General features: G+C 42.3%; 1 protein-coding gene across 2 annotated transcripts in view; it reads left to right on the top strand.

Annotated features, from left to right (window-relative positions):
- The first annotated feature begins 1553 nt into the window (after nucleotides 1-1553).
- The window catches only part of NEDD1 (NEDD1 gamma-tubulin ring complex targeting factor), a 413616-nt gene continuing 399451 nt past the window's right edge, over nucleotides 1554-15718 (top strand). The window contains exon 1 of one of the 2 annotated variants that reach the window (XM_086918169.1): nucleotides 1554-1706. The gene's annotated coding sequence lies outside the window, so the exon portion shown is untranslated. The remainder of the gene's footprint in view (nucleotides 1707-15718) is intronic. The other variant, XM_086918174.1, reaches the window with a different exon arrangement.

Raw genomic sequence — 15718 nt, 5'->3', positions numbered from 1 at the left:
AAAATCACGAGCAGCCAGGAATTTTTTAGGTAGCTTTTCGGAGACGCTAACTACAGGACTCCTGGGCTCCACCCACACTGCTATGCAGTGTGACTTAGGCCCGAGCCCTAAACAGCGATAAACTAAAAACAAGAGTAGTTTGCGAAAAACAGCGTCTACACCCCCGGCTCAAGCCTCAGGAGTCTGGATAACCTTCACGGGCACACCTGTGCCTGCATTAGTAGTCTCGGGCCAGAAAAACAACCCCGCTAACCTCCCAACTCCCCCCAAGATGGTGGAACTCTCAGCCGACCCGGGAGAGCTGCAAGAGATGCCTAACCCGTCACCTGTGCCACCAAAGTGCCTCCCGCAGTCCCCGCAATTCCCACAAGTTGCAGGTGAGCAATTAAAATAGTGAAAGCAGCAATTTTAAAAACAGCGATAAAACTAAAAACAAGATTAGTGGGCGAAAAACAGCGCCTACACTTCAGGCTCAAGCCTCAGGAGTATGGATATTGGGAGAAACTTAGGGGCATATCAACAACAAAAGGCGATAATAATCGCTGAACGCGTTTATCGCATTTGTCATTATCGCCATCTATCGCCGGTTCACATCGCTGTGTTAGCAGAGTATTTACAACGCTTGGCTCTGGCGATATTCCACATTACCGTGCGAAAACCAGCAACAACAGGACGGCGCTAAAGGAAATGTTGTTAATAGGGAGATGTGGACTCAGCCATTCAATCCACCTCCTATTGAACAGATAGACAAGTCTGAAATGTATCAGACGTTAGATACCGGCGATAACCGCTGTTAGCGCTGCTTTTAATAATGCTATGGGTGTCAGGGCACGGCTTGTAAATGTGCAGTTACCGACTTTTTCCCTGTTGTTTTCTTTGGGAACGCCTTCTTTGCATCTCATTAGAGATGCGAGGCTAGGCATGTGCAGAAAGGCTGCTAACATTCGCTAATGCATGTTAGCACCGCATTTTTTATTCCATTTTCGCAGCTTTTCTGGCTTTTAAAGCCAGAAAAGTGGCGATATGGTCCTCGTTAATATGCCCCTTACTTGTGCAAATTTAGCATGACTTTTCGTGGAGAAAAAGTTATTAAGGTTTAATTGAAAATTCCCCAAACCATCCAAAATAAGGGCTTAGCACTCAAGGCAGTGGTACTGGTCAATAATAATATGGTCTGTATTTAAACAGCGACCCATGGTTCGGCTTTCTCCAAAGCTGTCCGTGCTCCCTCCAGAATGTAATGGCTTTTTCAAACCCTTTTTTGAAAGTCCTTTTTCAAACCCTTCTTTATGCTATAGCTCCGCGGATACTCCAAACTCGCGAGAAACAGGCTCTCCTCTTCTGAACATTAAAGAACATTAAATTCCACCAAAAATAATTTTAGAAGCACAACGATGTGAACTTCTGTATGCTTCCGGCCATCTCTACCACTCATGATACCGCTTTAAGATGGCCGCATAACTTGGACTCAAATAGAGATAGACGCGCTCCCAGCCAACTAAGCATATGTCCTCTTTCTCTTTCACTTACTCAGACCACTCAGCTGCACGCTTACCGATTCAGTTCGCTAAAGCAGTAAAGCGCGAAGATTGATTAGTAGGGCTGATGCTGCTAAGTTTTCACTTCAGTTTATTGGAAACAGAAAGAAACGGGAAGGCAACTGAATTCACCACTGTCATAAGGATATTCGTTCCGCCCAGTGGACGGTAAGTAATTTTTGGGCAATGGGCTTATGCAAAGAAAGTTCTCCACAGGTCCCCTTACTTTTTCCCCGCCGGACAGTTTGTTCACCCAATAATCTAATTTTAATCAAGCCACTCTGCGTGCCCTTCCTTAAGAGTCCCCCGCCCAAGTACCAGGGTCACCAATTAACACTTGAAAAGTTCGTTTCCAGTGCACTAACTGTTCGTGCTGGTGGTAGGATAGACACTGCAAACGTTTCTGGCCGCACTACTCAGGTGCGTGCATATTAATTGCACACCTGTGTGAATGGCGTTACGTTCAAGATATCACAAAATGCTGGTTTAAACCTATGGGTTATGTTTCCGAGAATGAGTGTATGTCTGTCTCCTTTCTCTGTGTCTGTGGGTGTTATTTGTGAGCCTTCATGTATACGCGTGATAGGGCTAGAAAAAGTCAGACCTGAGTGCTTTGTTTTGCTTGTTATTCAGTGCGGGTGGCGTGTTGAATACTTTCAGTGTGTTTTTTAAAAATTATTAATGATAGTTATACATTTTTGTCATTTGAATCCGTTACATGGGCATTCAGTTTCTGTCAGCTTGTTCCACATCAGAGGTAGAAGGACGCCAGTAGCGGAACCACTGGAATTATGCTGCACATTTCTTAATAGTATTCATTATTTTGAACTTTTTACACTTGTTAACATTGTCTGGGCATTGTGTGAACCTCATTAGTGGCCGTTTAATACCCAAATATAGAAATAAGTAACAGACAAAAAGGTGACCAGCCAAACTTTGCAAAAGGCCTTCCATTGCACGCAACACGCGCTTCTGCGTTTTGAGTAACTTTTGAACCATTTAAGCTAGAACCAAATATTTTTTGTTGAAATTTGCAGATAATGCAGCAAGATGAATTATGTGGCAAATTTATAATTCTGTGTAAATAGCTGCTGCTGCACAAATGCATAATTCCATTGGCTGTCCCCATAAGAGATCATGACGTTACGCCGTAGCTCTTATCCTTTACGACTGGTGGACTGGGAGTGGTGTAATTACTATACAGATTTTGTCGGTGTCCCCTTAACCTGTGTCTCTATTTGGAGCTTTTAAATGTAAATTTCAATTTAGCATATATAACCCATTTGGTCCTACAAAAATGACAGCTAGGGAATAGGGTGACCAGCTGCCATTGGTGCAAATTCAGGACGGTGAGTGTAAAAATTCAGGACAAAGGGTCAAAATTCAGGACACAAATTCAGGACAGGAGGTCAAAATTCAGGACTATTGGATAAGTTTTACAGACACATCAGAGGTTGCGCAATTGTATATAAGTAAGCCCAGCCATTTGCAAACCTATCCATCATGTATCCTTCCATCTTTCATTTCACTCATCCATCCCTTCATCCATCCTTTCACTCATCCATCCATTATCCATCCATCCGCCCTTTCACCCTATCCATCTGTACATTCATCCATCCACTCTTCTACCCATCCATCCATTCACTCATCCATCCAGCTATTTACCCTTTCACCCATCCAGCCATCCTTTCACTTACTCATCCATCCACCCAGTCACTGATCCTTCCACCCATCCACCCTTTCAGTCATCCAAAATCCTCCCTTTCTCTCCATCGACTCTTTCACTTAGCAATCCTTCCTTCCATCCATCCATCCATCCATCCACCCACCCACCCACCCACCCATCCATCCATCTACTCATCCGCTCATGAATCCATCCATTGACCCTATCACTCATCCATCCTTTCTCTCATCCATTGATCCTTTCACTCCTTCACTGGTCTATTCATCATTTTGTCCATCTACCTTCTCTTTCACTCACTCATCCATCCTTACATCCACCCTTTCACTCATCCGTCCATCCATTCGCCCTTGCACTTATCAATTCATCAATCCATCCATCATTTCACTCATCCATCCACCCACTCACTTATCATCCACCTTTTCACTCATCCATCCTTTCACTCATCCATCCACCCTTTTACCCATCCAGCTACCCTTCCACCCATACATCCAGCTATTTCCGTTTTCTCTCTTTCATCCTTCCACTCACTCATCAATCCATCCATCCCCTCCCATTATCCATCTATTCAATCTTTCATTCATCCATTCACCCTTTCCTAATTCATCCAGCCTTCCCTTCACTTACTCACTCGCCCACCGTTTCATATTAATTTTGAGCTGAGCCTTTTTGAGAAGAGGCCCATCAAGAACTTCACCCTCGCTGCAGGAGCCATTCCAGGACTGGGACAGAAGCCACCCAGGGCAGAGACAGGATCCACTACAGGAGGGGACATGAGCCATCACAGGCGGGGGGGGGGGGGGGGGGGAACAGGAGCCACCACTTGGGGGGGGGGGGACAAGAGCCATCACTGGTGGGGGAACAGGATCCACCAGGGTGGACACAGGGGTGGGTATGCAGTATTCTAGTATCATCTTGGTCTCTTCCAGGATGGGGGAGGGCTCCTCACCCCCTCCTGGACAAGACAACGAGAAGACAGGCTCTGTTTCCAAAATGTTAGTTTTGCCCCCCTCCCCCCACACTGATGTACAGTACTGAAAGGAGATACTCCAAGAGAACTGATTTAACTGATTGTCCTCCATACTTTGTTAATCAGTGTGAGTGCGATTGTGCCATTTCTCTATTTTATTACACTATAGACTGCATGTTTGAAGAATCAAGGTTTGTTTAGAATTTAGTGACAGTAATTAAGCTCTGTGAAGTGAGCCACGTGCTGCCTTGGTGTAATCAGGGCCGGTTCTAGGATGTTTGGAACCCTGGGCCGAAAGGGAATGTCTCACACCAGTTGCAGATACAAGACGCATTCAGTGCTGTTTGCATCTGAATAAATGTGCCTGCTCCTGAAGCTGCCGGCCTGCCGCCCCTCCCTCTCAGTCACCTTCGAGCACCTCTTAACAGCTCATCAAGGGCTGAAGGTGTGAGGGCTGCCATCCCGCTGTGCCTCACCAATGCTGATGGGTATCTGAGCTTTGGTACTGCCTCGGAGTCTGTTACACCCGACCTCAGCAGCATCGCAGTCAAGAAGGGAGGTGGGGGCCAGCTGTGTCGGTTGTGCGACCAGTTAAAATTACGGACAAATGGCGTCCGTTAAAGAATCCTTCACAGACAACGGACAGACGGACGAAATTAAGGACTGTCCATGAAATTTACGGACGGTTGGTCACCCTACTAGGGAAGTCTTAAACCTTACAGGTTTTATTTTCAAAATGTAGTCATAGGGAAATCAATTAAAATAGTTAAATTCAGTATATTAGTGTTCAAAGCAAGTACAAATATCAAATAAAGAACTTAGTAAAGTTAAGCTTAGCTAAAGTTCAATCTTTCATTTGTGCAAGCATTTAGTTATGAAAAGCAGCGTAGTCAACCATACGTTCCGCTTTAAGTAATGCAAATGTTTGAGTTTACTGATGTTGCACATGAGGTTCCTGGGTTTCATAAATCTGAAAGTCCTGCATGAGTGTTATATGAACGAGTGAATAACAGGGTCGGATTGGTAAGGTGGGCAATGGCATAGGGACGGGAATCGAAGTTCCACCTGTGGGCTGCTTTTATGGCAGCCTGAGGGGCCGGTTTGGGCTGTGTCTGGTGTGTTCAGATGTCACCAGCGGCCTAGTGGGGCCCTGAATGGCTTTTCTGGAGGCAGATGGGTGTCCGCCACCTCCCTTTTGTCAATGGACAGAGGCTTCGCTCCCTTTCTCTCGTTGGGCAGGCCAATTAATGTGTGCATTCTGAGCGGGGGCACTTCCCACACTGTGCCCCTATAAACCTCATACCCAACTAAAATAAAAACACATTTAACAATTATCATGTAAATAATTAACAATTATTACATATTTTAATTTAAACTACTTCCCACCTTGTACCCCTACAACCCACATATACATTTTAAGCTTAAAATTACACTGGTAACATAATTAACTAAAAAATAATATTAATTAAAAATGAATCATTAATTGATTATAATTAAATTACTTTCCACCCTGTGCCCCTGAACACCCACAACCACCTACGGTACTAAAAATAACAAAAATTACTTACATTTAATTACTACTATAAAAAATTACAAATACATTAACAATAAACAATATTTATACAGGACAATTACATCAGATACATTTATAATATACCAAAACACATAACAATAATTTAAAAACACAATTATTAACAACTATATTTTGTAATCAATATTAAGGGCTTTGATATCTTAAAAATCGCTATTAGTTACCTTAAAATAGATATTGACTATATTCTTGCTGACAAGATTTCCATATCACTATACTTTTGACTCAATATTTCTACCAGTCGATATTTCCAACTCAATATTTTGTTCCAACGCACTGTACTGTTGTTATTGTTTCCAGACAATAAGACAAGGCAAGTCAAGGTGTGAGAGGAGAGATTCTTCCTGACAGGATGACTGGGGAGGAGCTGTATCCCACCCTGATTACATTTCAAAGGGCTCTGCCTTCAGCACACACAAAGTAACCGGACAACAGGAAAGCCCTTGCCTTTGTCATCCTGGACTTTAGAGCCAGGATCAGAACCAGTTTTGGGGGTGGATCAAGAATTCTCCCGCACAAGTGCTGGCACCAGGTATAGAAATGGGACCTTTAGTGCCTCTCATCAGAACACTCCTTGACCAGTGAAAGATTCAGAAGAAGGACTGCCATCCTGCTGGTAGGTCTGAATATGCTGTCTAAAGAAGGAAGATGATAGGACTCGCTTGCCTTAATCACTGGCTACCTAGATTAACTCCAAGGTTTAGTTGGCGGACATCTGTATGAGTTACAGGGACATAACAAGCTTTCAGAGGCTGCCCTCAGCTACTCGGCACCAACTGAATCAGTCTGGACTTGCCTGGGCTCTGCTGCTGGAATGCGTCCAGATCCCTAAGAAGTGCTCCACAGGTCATAGACCATTGGCTGAAATCAGTGTTAATTGCTCAAGAAAAGGTGGAAACTCTAAAGTTTAGGCTCCTTGTGTCTGTCAAATGACTTCTTCGGGCCAAGAATATGCCGCCTACGAACACCACCAATGCAAAGCTCCAGCAGACCTGCTCTTCACAGCGGCAGACCCCCGGCAACTACCAGGCAGCAAGAAACGCCCACCGCCACCACCGCGAACCATCCGGTCCACAGCAGCATGCTGCACGATGTTAGCAGCTGGCCACGCCCCCAGGAACAGTGGGAGCAGGCGAACAGCAACACTCAGGAAGCCCCCAACACGCAGCAAGGCTTCCAGGGGCATCGCAGGCACGAGGACATCGCCAGGGGTACCACAGGCACAAAGACACAGCCAGGGGCACCACAAGAAACGTCAAGCGAGAATCCAGGAAACCAACAGTAAGGAACACAGCGGAATCCCACCTTCGTCGCCAGAAATGTTATGTTGGAGTAGAAAGAAGCACCACTAGTCAGGTAAGACTGTTCAATATCCTGTCCACACCAGGATCCTTTAATTTTGTGAGTAAACCCCGACCCCAATAAATCAATTGGCTATCACATGTTATATATACAACAGGTGGTCCACCGCTACCCCTTCTGGGTTGCAGAAAACGGCGGTGACCACGTCACAACGGGGAGGGCCAGGTGAATGGCCAAGCAGCACAGGGGAGGGTTGGCATCATGGCGAAGTAACAAGATGGAGGTTAGGGGGTACGGCAATGCAACATAGGGCAGTGTGGGAAGGAAACAGCAAACCTACCAATGTGGGAGGGTACGGGAGAACGCCAAAGCAACAATGAAAGGTACGCAAAAGCAACATGGGGGAGGGCTGGAGGTGATTCGAAAACAAGGGGTGGCGGGAGTGAAAGCAGTACAGGGCCAGGGAAATGGGGAGAAGCACAAGTGGGTGTGGCGGTCATGCGAGAGATTGCTCAAACACACACTCTAATGCTATAAAATCGAGCAGTTGAAGCAGCAATGCCAGCCTTTCAAAGAGATTGTAAAGAGGCAGGGCACGAGTCGGGGGTCCATGCGGGTGGATGGCGCCCCCACACTTCTTTCACAGTGTGGATGCCGTCCGCCCTGCCAAGAAGTTGGGCCCCACTAAAAAAGATGCTGAATTCGTCCCGATGTTATTTCCAAACACCCAGACACATTCAGCAGTGCATGCATGTTGTTGTCCGTTTTCGATCACAACAACGTGCAGGCGGGAACAGGGCTCTTATTTCTGACTCCTGCTGGGATACTCGGCCATAACAAAGGCCGAATCTCAGGGGTCATCAAGCCTCCTTTTGTTGGAGTTTCCTGGCTGGCAGCAGTCAGGAGCCTCACACCAGATGCAAATGCAGCAGAGGGGAAACAAAGGCTCCCACTTTGTTAGCACTTCACAAATACTTAGTAGAGGCAGCTTTTCACTTTATCCAGGCTCTGTTTCGGAGATTTGCATGCACTGTTAGAACGTCAGATGTGTTGATCTTTCCCAGTATTTGCACAAAATAAATTGCATTTATATACTCTTATGACTCTTAAAGAGGCATTATAATTTAAATATCACTATTTCTTTTAAAGCACTATAGCTATAGAAAGCTTAACGCTGACATTCGGTAATATTGTTATATATGTAGCGTACAAAAGTGTGAATCTTCAGGGGGGTTTGCAAGTATACTCGAAATGTGCTCAAAGGTACTCATGATACACCTGCTAAAAATATATGTGAGGGCTTAAGATCTGATAACACTTCTTGTGATGCCAGTTCCTTTGATGTCACTCGCTGTGATGTAACAAGCTGCAATGCCACTTGCATACTGATTAACTAGGTTAGTCACCCCACTTCTTTTTTTAGGACTTGTGCCCATTGAAGAGGCAATGCTCTATGGCAGGGACACAATTAGTTTGACAAGCTGGGGCATGAATGAGAAGCAGGCAAATGAGTGTGAAGGAAAGCTAACCAATAATAAGCAATGACCAGACTCCAAGTCCCTCATTGTTCTTGGTTAACTACAATATGCCGCACAACAGACAGCAAATGCGCGATCTAATATGATTAACCTAAAATGAGAGCATTTACAAGAAGATAAGTGCTAGGGTAGAGCAGGAGCACAATCTACTTAGCAATTGTGAGGACTTTTCAATCCAGCACTGGGCAAAGTTGATGTTCACACTTTACTGTTGCATTTACACTCCTAGGCCACTGAACCTACCTATCATTACAAATGCAAATAACACCCGCAACAATATGAATATGTAAATTACTCCTAAATGTTGTACTGCTAATGTCTCTCGTCTCATCCATCACCTCTCAAAACTTCAACCAATTAGTGTACCATGCTTTACGCTATACAGTGTTTCTGTACAACAATCTCCTGCTGCTGTGCAGAAAAGTACATTCCATAATCAAACTGTGCCATTTCTGCTGGCATGGAATCATTCTAATGCAGCTGGTGTGAATGTGGACTCTAGGCTTCAATAAGTCTCCCAACTTTATTTATGTGCATTCACTGGAGGTACCTTAGACTAGTTGATGAGGTGTATTCAAAAATCGCGATACTAAACGCGAAGGAAATTTTCAGAAGGCGTACCAAAATCGTTAGATCTACAAAAGTATACAAATAGAAATCATTAATGTGATGTGGACATCACCTCTATCAAGGGTGAAAACCTACTCTATGGAAAAATGCACTTACGAATATGGGTGAAAACCGTAACGGTCCCAGGTGATACAACGCCTGTCTGACGATCTGCCAAAAGGTAAAATCTAATGTAAATAAATCTGCCAGGCTTGCAATAAGCCATGGGATAAGAAACCGAAGAGAATGCGCCTTACCCCAGAGTGTGTGGCGTGTACGCTCCTCCGGGGTGTTCAATGTCCTCCGTGTACTTCCGGAAGTCTAATGAGACGCGGGAAGGTGACGCAATTAAAACGCGCATTGGTCAACTTAAAAGAAATACTATGTGCTCGTGAATGTTAAAAAAAGGTCTTACCGAGTCGGAACGACGAGGGTAAAGGACTACACAATGTGACTAAAACTTGAGTGTCATAACATGTGAGGCACACGTAAATCTCATAAAAACAAGTGAGCTGGAAAGTAAAATTAAACAATCACTGTACAAGCCAAAATGAAGGTATTAAATGCAGAAGTTCTGGGATGAATGGTAATGTATCAATATATGTATTATCAGAACATCTGACTCAAACATGGCATCTATTACTAATATAATAATAGAAATCAATAGGCATGATCATAGAAAACAAATAAAGTCCATCCGATCATTGAGTCCTTTCGGGTGGAGGTTGTTGAGGAAATTAATCCAAAATATTTCTCGTCTTAAGAGATGTTGGGATTGTCACTGCCCGGGAGAATCTGTGGCTGTTCTAGTACCAAAAAGCGGATTTGGCTGGGAGTGTGATTGTAAGTGTTACAATGTGACGCCAGAGGTGATTTAGAACTTTTGGTACGAATATTGCTTTTATGTTCTGTCAGTCTAGTTTTAATTTTTCGCTCTGTCTTTCCCACATAAGCGAGCCCACATGGGCATTTAATCATATAAATCAAATTCCAACTGTCGCATTCACTCCTAACTTAATTGTGGTTCCTTGACTTGGGTGTTGGACTTCTTTACCTTTTTATGATGGCATTACAATTTGCACAATTGTGACATGGCAGAGTTCCTTTATAAGAGCGATGCTTCTGATCATCCTTTTGGTTAAGTAATTCTTTGATATTTTTGCTGCATTGGTATGCAAATTTAGGTGGACTTGAGCAAATCCCATTAAAATCATCTTCCACAGTTAATAAGGGCCAATGTTTTCAGATGATTCTTTTGATTTGTTGACTCTCTGAGTATTTGGCGATAAAAAACATTCTCTGTTCCTCTTTTTGTTTAGCTTGTATTTTTAGTAAACTGTTGCGGTCTGTTTTTTGTACTTTAAGGAAAGCCTCATCTAGGATACCTGTTGGATAACCACGTTCTCTAAATTTGGATATGGTTGTTTGTATACTGTCATTACAGGCTCTCTCCGTGGAAGAAATTCGCTTTAATCTCAACATTTGAGAATAAGGAAGATGTTTTTTGAGGGAATGTTGGTGAAAACTTTGGAAATATAATAGATTATTTCGATCTGTGCTCTTGGTGTAAACAGTAGTTTCCAATTTTCCATTTGTGTGATGTATCATGACATCTAAAAATGTTATTCGACTTGTATCCATGGTGTGTGTGAAACCGATCCTTTCATTTATCTGATTCAGTTTCGAAATGGCTGTTGTTAATTCTGATTTGGTCCCTTTCCATAAAATGAAAATGTCATTGATGTACCTTTTGTACAACAGGAGGTTTTTAGACCATTCCTGATTGATAAGAATATTATCCAGTTCAAAGCAATACATAAAAATATTCGCATACGCGGGAGCCGCGCAATTACCCATCGATGTTCCGGATGACTGAATAAAGAATTCTTTGTTCCAACTGAATTAGCTATGATAGAGGGTGAAATGGAATAAATCCATAAGGAAAGTTTTAAAATCTTCATCCATGTCGGTCATTACTAAAAATGATGCACTGCCTCTAATCCGAGGCTGTGAGGTATTGATGTGTATAATGATTTCACATCAATAGTACACATAATCATATCTTCGGTGTATGTTGCTGCTTGGTCTTCCAACATTCTTAAGAAATTGGTGGTGTCCTTTATGTATGTCGACATGGTTTGAACAATCGGTTGTAGATGTTTGTCTAAATACTTTTCAACCGGCTCATAAATGGAGTTGATAGTAGACACTATGGGCCTACATGGTGGATGGGTAGGGTGCTTGTGTACTTTCGGAATCATGTAGATATACGGTATAGATGGATTTTGTTTAATCAAGAATTCCTTTTCTTTTCTTCCGATAGTTCCACAGCTCATAGCTTTGTCAATATTGATGGTGAGTATTCTGGTAAATTCTATTGTCGGATCCTGGTCGATTTTGTAATAAGTGTTGACATCCGATACATGTTCATTCACACGATCCACGTAATATTGTGTGCCCACCTTTGTCAGCCTGTCGTATAGTGATGTTGGGATTGTTTGCCATATTTTTTGAGAGTCTGTTTTTCTTTCACTGAGAGATTTGTGGATTTGGATTTGGGTTGTTTATAAAGGGATTCGATGTCTTTGGAGATAACTTTCTCAAAAGCATCCAAAACTTTGTGAGAAGTCGGTGGTATAAACTTGCTCTTGGTCCTTAATCCCATGAGGGTATCTTTTGAATGAGGTTAATCAGATGCAGGTATGTAATTTGTGAAAAAATGTTTTAATTTTAATGACCTCATGAATTTGTAGACACAAACTTGAGAATCCAACGCATTGGAATGGAATGTGGATACGAAAGAAGTGCCCTTCTGTAAAACTTGTGTTTCAAAATGGGAAATTTTGTGTTTAGACAGGTTGATGACTAAGTTTTTTGACTCCTCGTATTTTTGGCTATGGAATCCTCTGTGATTCTTTCTTTGACTCCTCCTGGTTCTTCTGTTGGGGTCTGGCCTTTCTCTAAAAAAGCCATATTCGAAAGATTTGATTGTGTAGCTCCACTGAATGTGGATGAGGATGGTTTTTCCTTTCTTTTGGTTTGATCTTGATTTCCGAACGGTGGACGTCTCCTGTATTGTGATTCATCCGATGAGGATGTCTCATCTGTGGATCCGAAATTCGGTTTTTACTGTATGCGTCGGGCATAGATGCCTGCCCAATTATATACCTCCCAAATTTATAATCCAGGGTGTCTTGTTTACATTTCCAGATTTTCCTCTCATTAATTTCTTTTGTGTATGTGTCCAATTGTTTATTTATGTCATTCAAAATGTCATCCATTTCTTCAGAAGTGAGCATCTGACTTAATTCGTGTTTGAGTTGTTGAGTTTCCTTGGTAAGATCTTCAATTAGTTTGGCCAACTCCTCAATGATTAATAAAATGAGATCAAGAGAACATTTATTAAGTATTGCTTGCCATTTGTCAGTGAATGTTGAATTATTTTTGCATAATGTTAATTTAAGCGAGATCCGTAGTGCTCGAGGTATCCTCTGAACTCTATGGTATTTTATTAGTGTGCTGGCGTTCAGCCATTGATTCACAGATATTTTTTGACATGGAAAGTAGTTGTTTAATGATGTTTTGTTTGGATCCAGTGCTTGTTGTTAAATTTTCGGTTTCTTCAAATGACTTGCATGGTAACCCTTCCACATTTTTTTATGATTTGCGTCTTGAAACAACACTCCTTTCTTTGAACACTCAGATTTATTTTTTCAGTCTCACCGTTCCGTGTTGATTTTGAAATAATGTTTCACCTGCTCACTTCAGCGACTTACGTCACACGTGTTCACCATCGAGGTCATAAGGTTCACCACACTAACCAGCATGACAAACAGGTGTTCCTTAATGGTTTCTAAATGCATATATGTATGTTGTAGTTGCATTCTAAAGTTGTGTATATCTTTCTTGTTAGACTTTGAATCCCCGGGCTAAGGGCCCGAAATTCATTGGGCAAGGAATCGAAATATGGGATAATTAATGATGTGAAGATAACCTCATGGACAATTAAATAAACCAGAAAGAAACTCAATAAAACTTTATTCATATGAACTTACAACGAAAGGATCGAGCACGTTTTTTGAAAGAACATTTGTTCTGAGTGCGTTTGGGGACGGTGTCCACGTTTGGTATAACGCTGCAGCATTGATTTCATTATCCTCTCATTCAGGAGGAGTTACCAAACAGCACCAATTTACCCTTATCACAGTGTACACTGTAATACAGAACAGAGTGCGGGTGCTTCTCCTTCGGGAATTCAATTCATTCACTGGAGGACCACACTGAAAATCTACAAGAAAATTGCAACATTGAAGAAGTCATGAATTCTGATGTGCTGAAATTATAACCACGTTTCAGATTTGTGCTATGTTTAACATGCTTGTATTGGCCAGCCACGTGTGCTGCCATTTAATAGCAAAGCAAAGTGTACATCATCTGCTCAAGTACAGGCCTCAGTACATTGACTTTGGTCTTTTGAAAGATTGAAAAGCAGACATTGTAAAGGAAGTGGCACCCTCTTCAAACTTCAGATCCCTCAATCCTTGTAGCCACCATCTGACTACCCCAGTCTTTCATGGTTTTGTCTTTGCTGATAAGACCACTCTTTCTTATTGGTTTTCATTCTGACTTCACAAACTCGCAAGTATATAAATACAAATTCAATGTGAAAAATTCTGTGTTTTGTCACATTCTCAATGTTTTTCTTGGTAAAGTCAAGCTTCTTTTGCACCATAAATGTTGGACCTGGCCCTTTCTGCAGGGTCATCCCCAAACTTTTTGCCTTCTACCCACCACTTCTTTTGGTGGATTCGTTTTTGTGCTAAGGTGCTTGTGGTCTCTCCTTAAAACATGGTAGAATTGGCTTATACCCAATAAGCGTACTTAATTTACTTTTAAGTCCCTAATACAGTGGCACTAGATGTGCCAAATGCCTATAAATTAAATGTTACTAGTAGGTCTGCAGCACTGATTAAGCCACTCACTTAATTGGCCTATTAAACATGTCTCAGGCCTGCCATTGCAGAGCTTTGTGTGTAGTTGTAAGATGCCATTTCGACCTGGCAAAATAAACCTTTGCCAGACCCAGACCTTCCTTTTTATTTCATATGTCACTCCTAGGGTAGGCCCTGGACAGCCCAGAGGGTAGGCCCTGGACAGCCCAGAGGGTAGGCCCTGGACAGCCCAGAGGGCAGGGTGCAATGTATTTCAAGTTGCACATGTACTTTTATGTTTTACATGTACTGGTAGTGAAAACCTCTTACATTTGTCTTTTACTACTGCAAGGGCTCTCTCTCCCCATACAATAACTTTTGAGTTGCCTTATTACATTTTATAAATGTAATTTCCAAATTAGATGAGATCACCAGTTTGGTGTCTCTGGAATCTTAATTTAAAATTCCAACTTATGGTGAAGTCGGAAGTGACAATTCTGAAAATGCCACTTTTACAAAGTTGGGCTTTTCTTGCCATAACCAGTTGGTGCCTGCAGCCTGCCTCTAGTCACATGAATGGGTATAGTTGGCATTTGGGCTTTGTGTATTCCCCCTCAACAGCCACATACAATGGGAGCCTAAGTGTGACTGGATGGGCCATCACTGGCAGGATGGAAGGGAGGAGCTGGACCCAGCCTCGCTTACTTTTCTTTGGAAAAAGGTCATATTAGCTGGATTTACTTGTCACAATAGAAAAAACCATTGGAAGCGCAGCCGAGCCTCGGATGCCCCCGGCTACGGTATGAAAACAAAAAAAATTAAACATTTCTGTGACTCTTGTCAATGCCTCATGACTGGCTTGTTTTCAGCATGTGGTTTAAAGTGAAGGCGGTTTGAATTTTGATGCATGCAACTTGAAATTGTAACCAAGGTGAATGCTACTCTCAGGAGAAGTAAGAGTGGGTGCCCATGCTGCTCAAGACATCTAGTGTGATTGATATCATCCATTCCTTCTGAACGTATGAAAGGACTTTTGGTTTCACTGATGAGAATGTCCCAGTTTGTCCTGATGAAACGTGTAAAGATTTAGCTAATACTGTCCTGGAAAAAGGTGGTAGAAAATATATGTATATCCCCTGAAATGTGCGTTGACTGTGGGTGTGTTGCCGGGTTTGGTACAGTACACCAAAAGGAGAATAGAAATCAAATTTGGCTGGTGGACGCGTATTTTCTGGACCGATGTGTGTTGGATGTATGGAATGTGCAATTATTGGTATGTGAGATGAAAGTATGGTACAGGAGAGCTCATGGGGTTACGTTGTACTTTGTAGTGAGATGGCTTTTGCTTTTAACAAATTAATGTAATTTATCTATCATAATAGAAGAAAAATCATTTTCAAATGATGTACATAAATAGTGGTATGAAAATATTTATCTTAACGGTGCAATTTTTCCAGTTGACAAGTACATCAGGGTAGTAGGACCTTTTTTTCAAAGCATTGTGTTGTCCCCCGGTCCTAAGCCCGACATTATAGGGGGATGGTCCCTTTTGTGTATT

The sequence above is a fragment of the Lissotriton vulgaris genome, chromosome 1_1, assembly GCF_964263255.1.
Source record: "Lissotriton vulgaris chromosome 1_1, aLisVul1.2, whole genome shotgun sequence".
NCBI classification, from domain to species: Eukaryota; Metazoa; Chordata; class Amphibia; order Caudata; family Salamandridae; genus Lissotriton; species Lissotriton vulgaris.
Note: the sequence above shows the minus strand (reverse complement) of the source record. Positions and strands in the feature narration are given on the sequence as shown.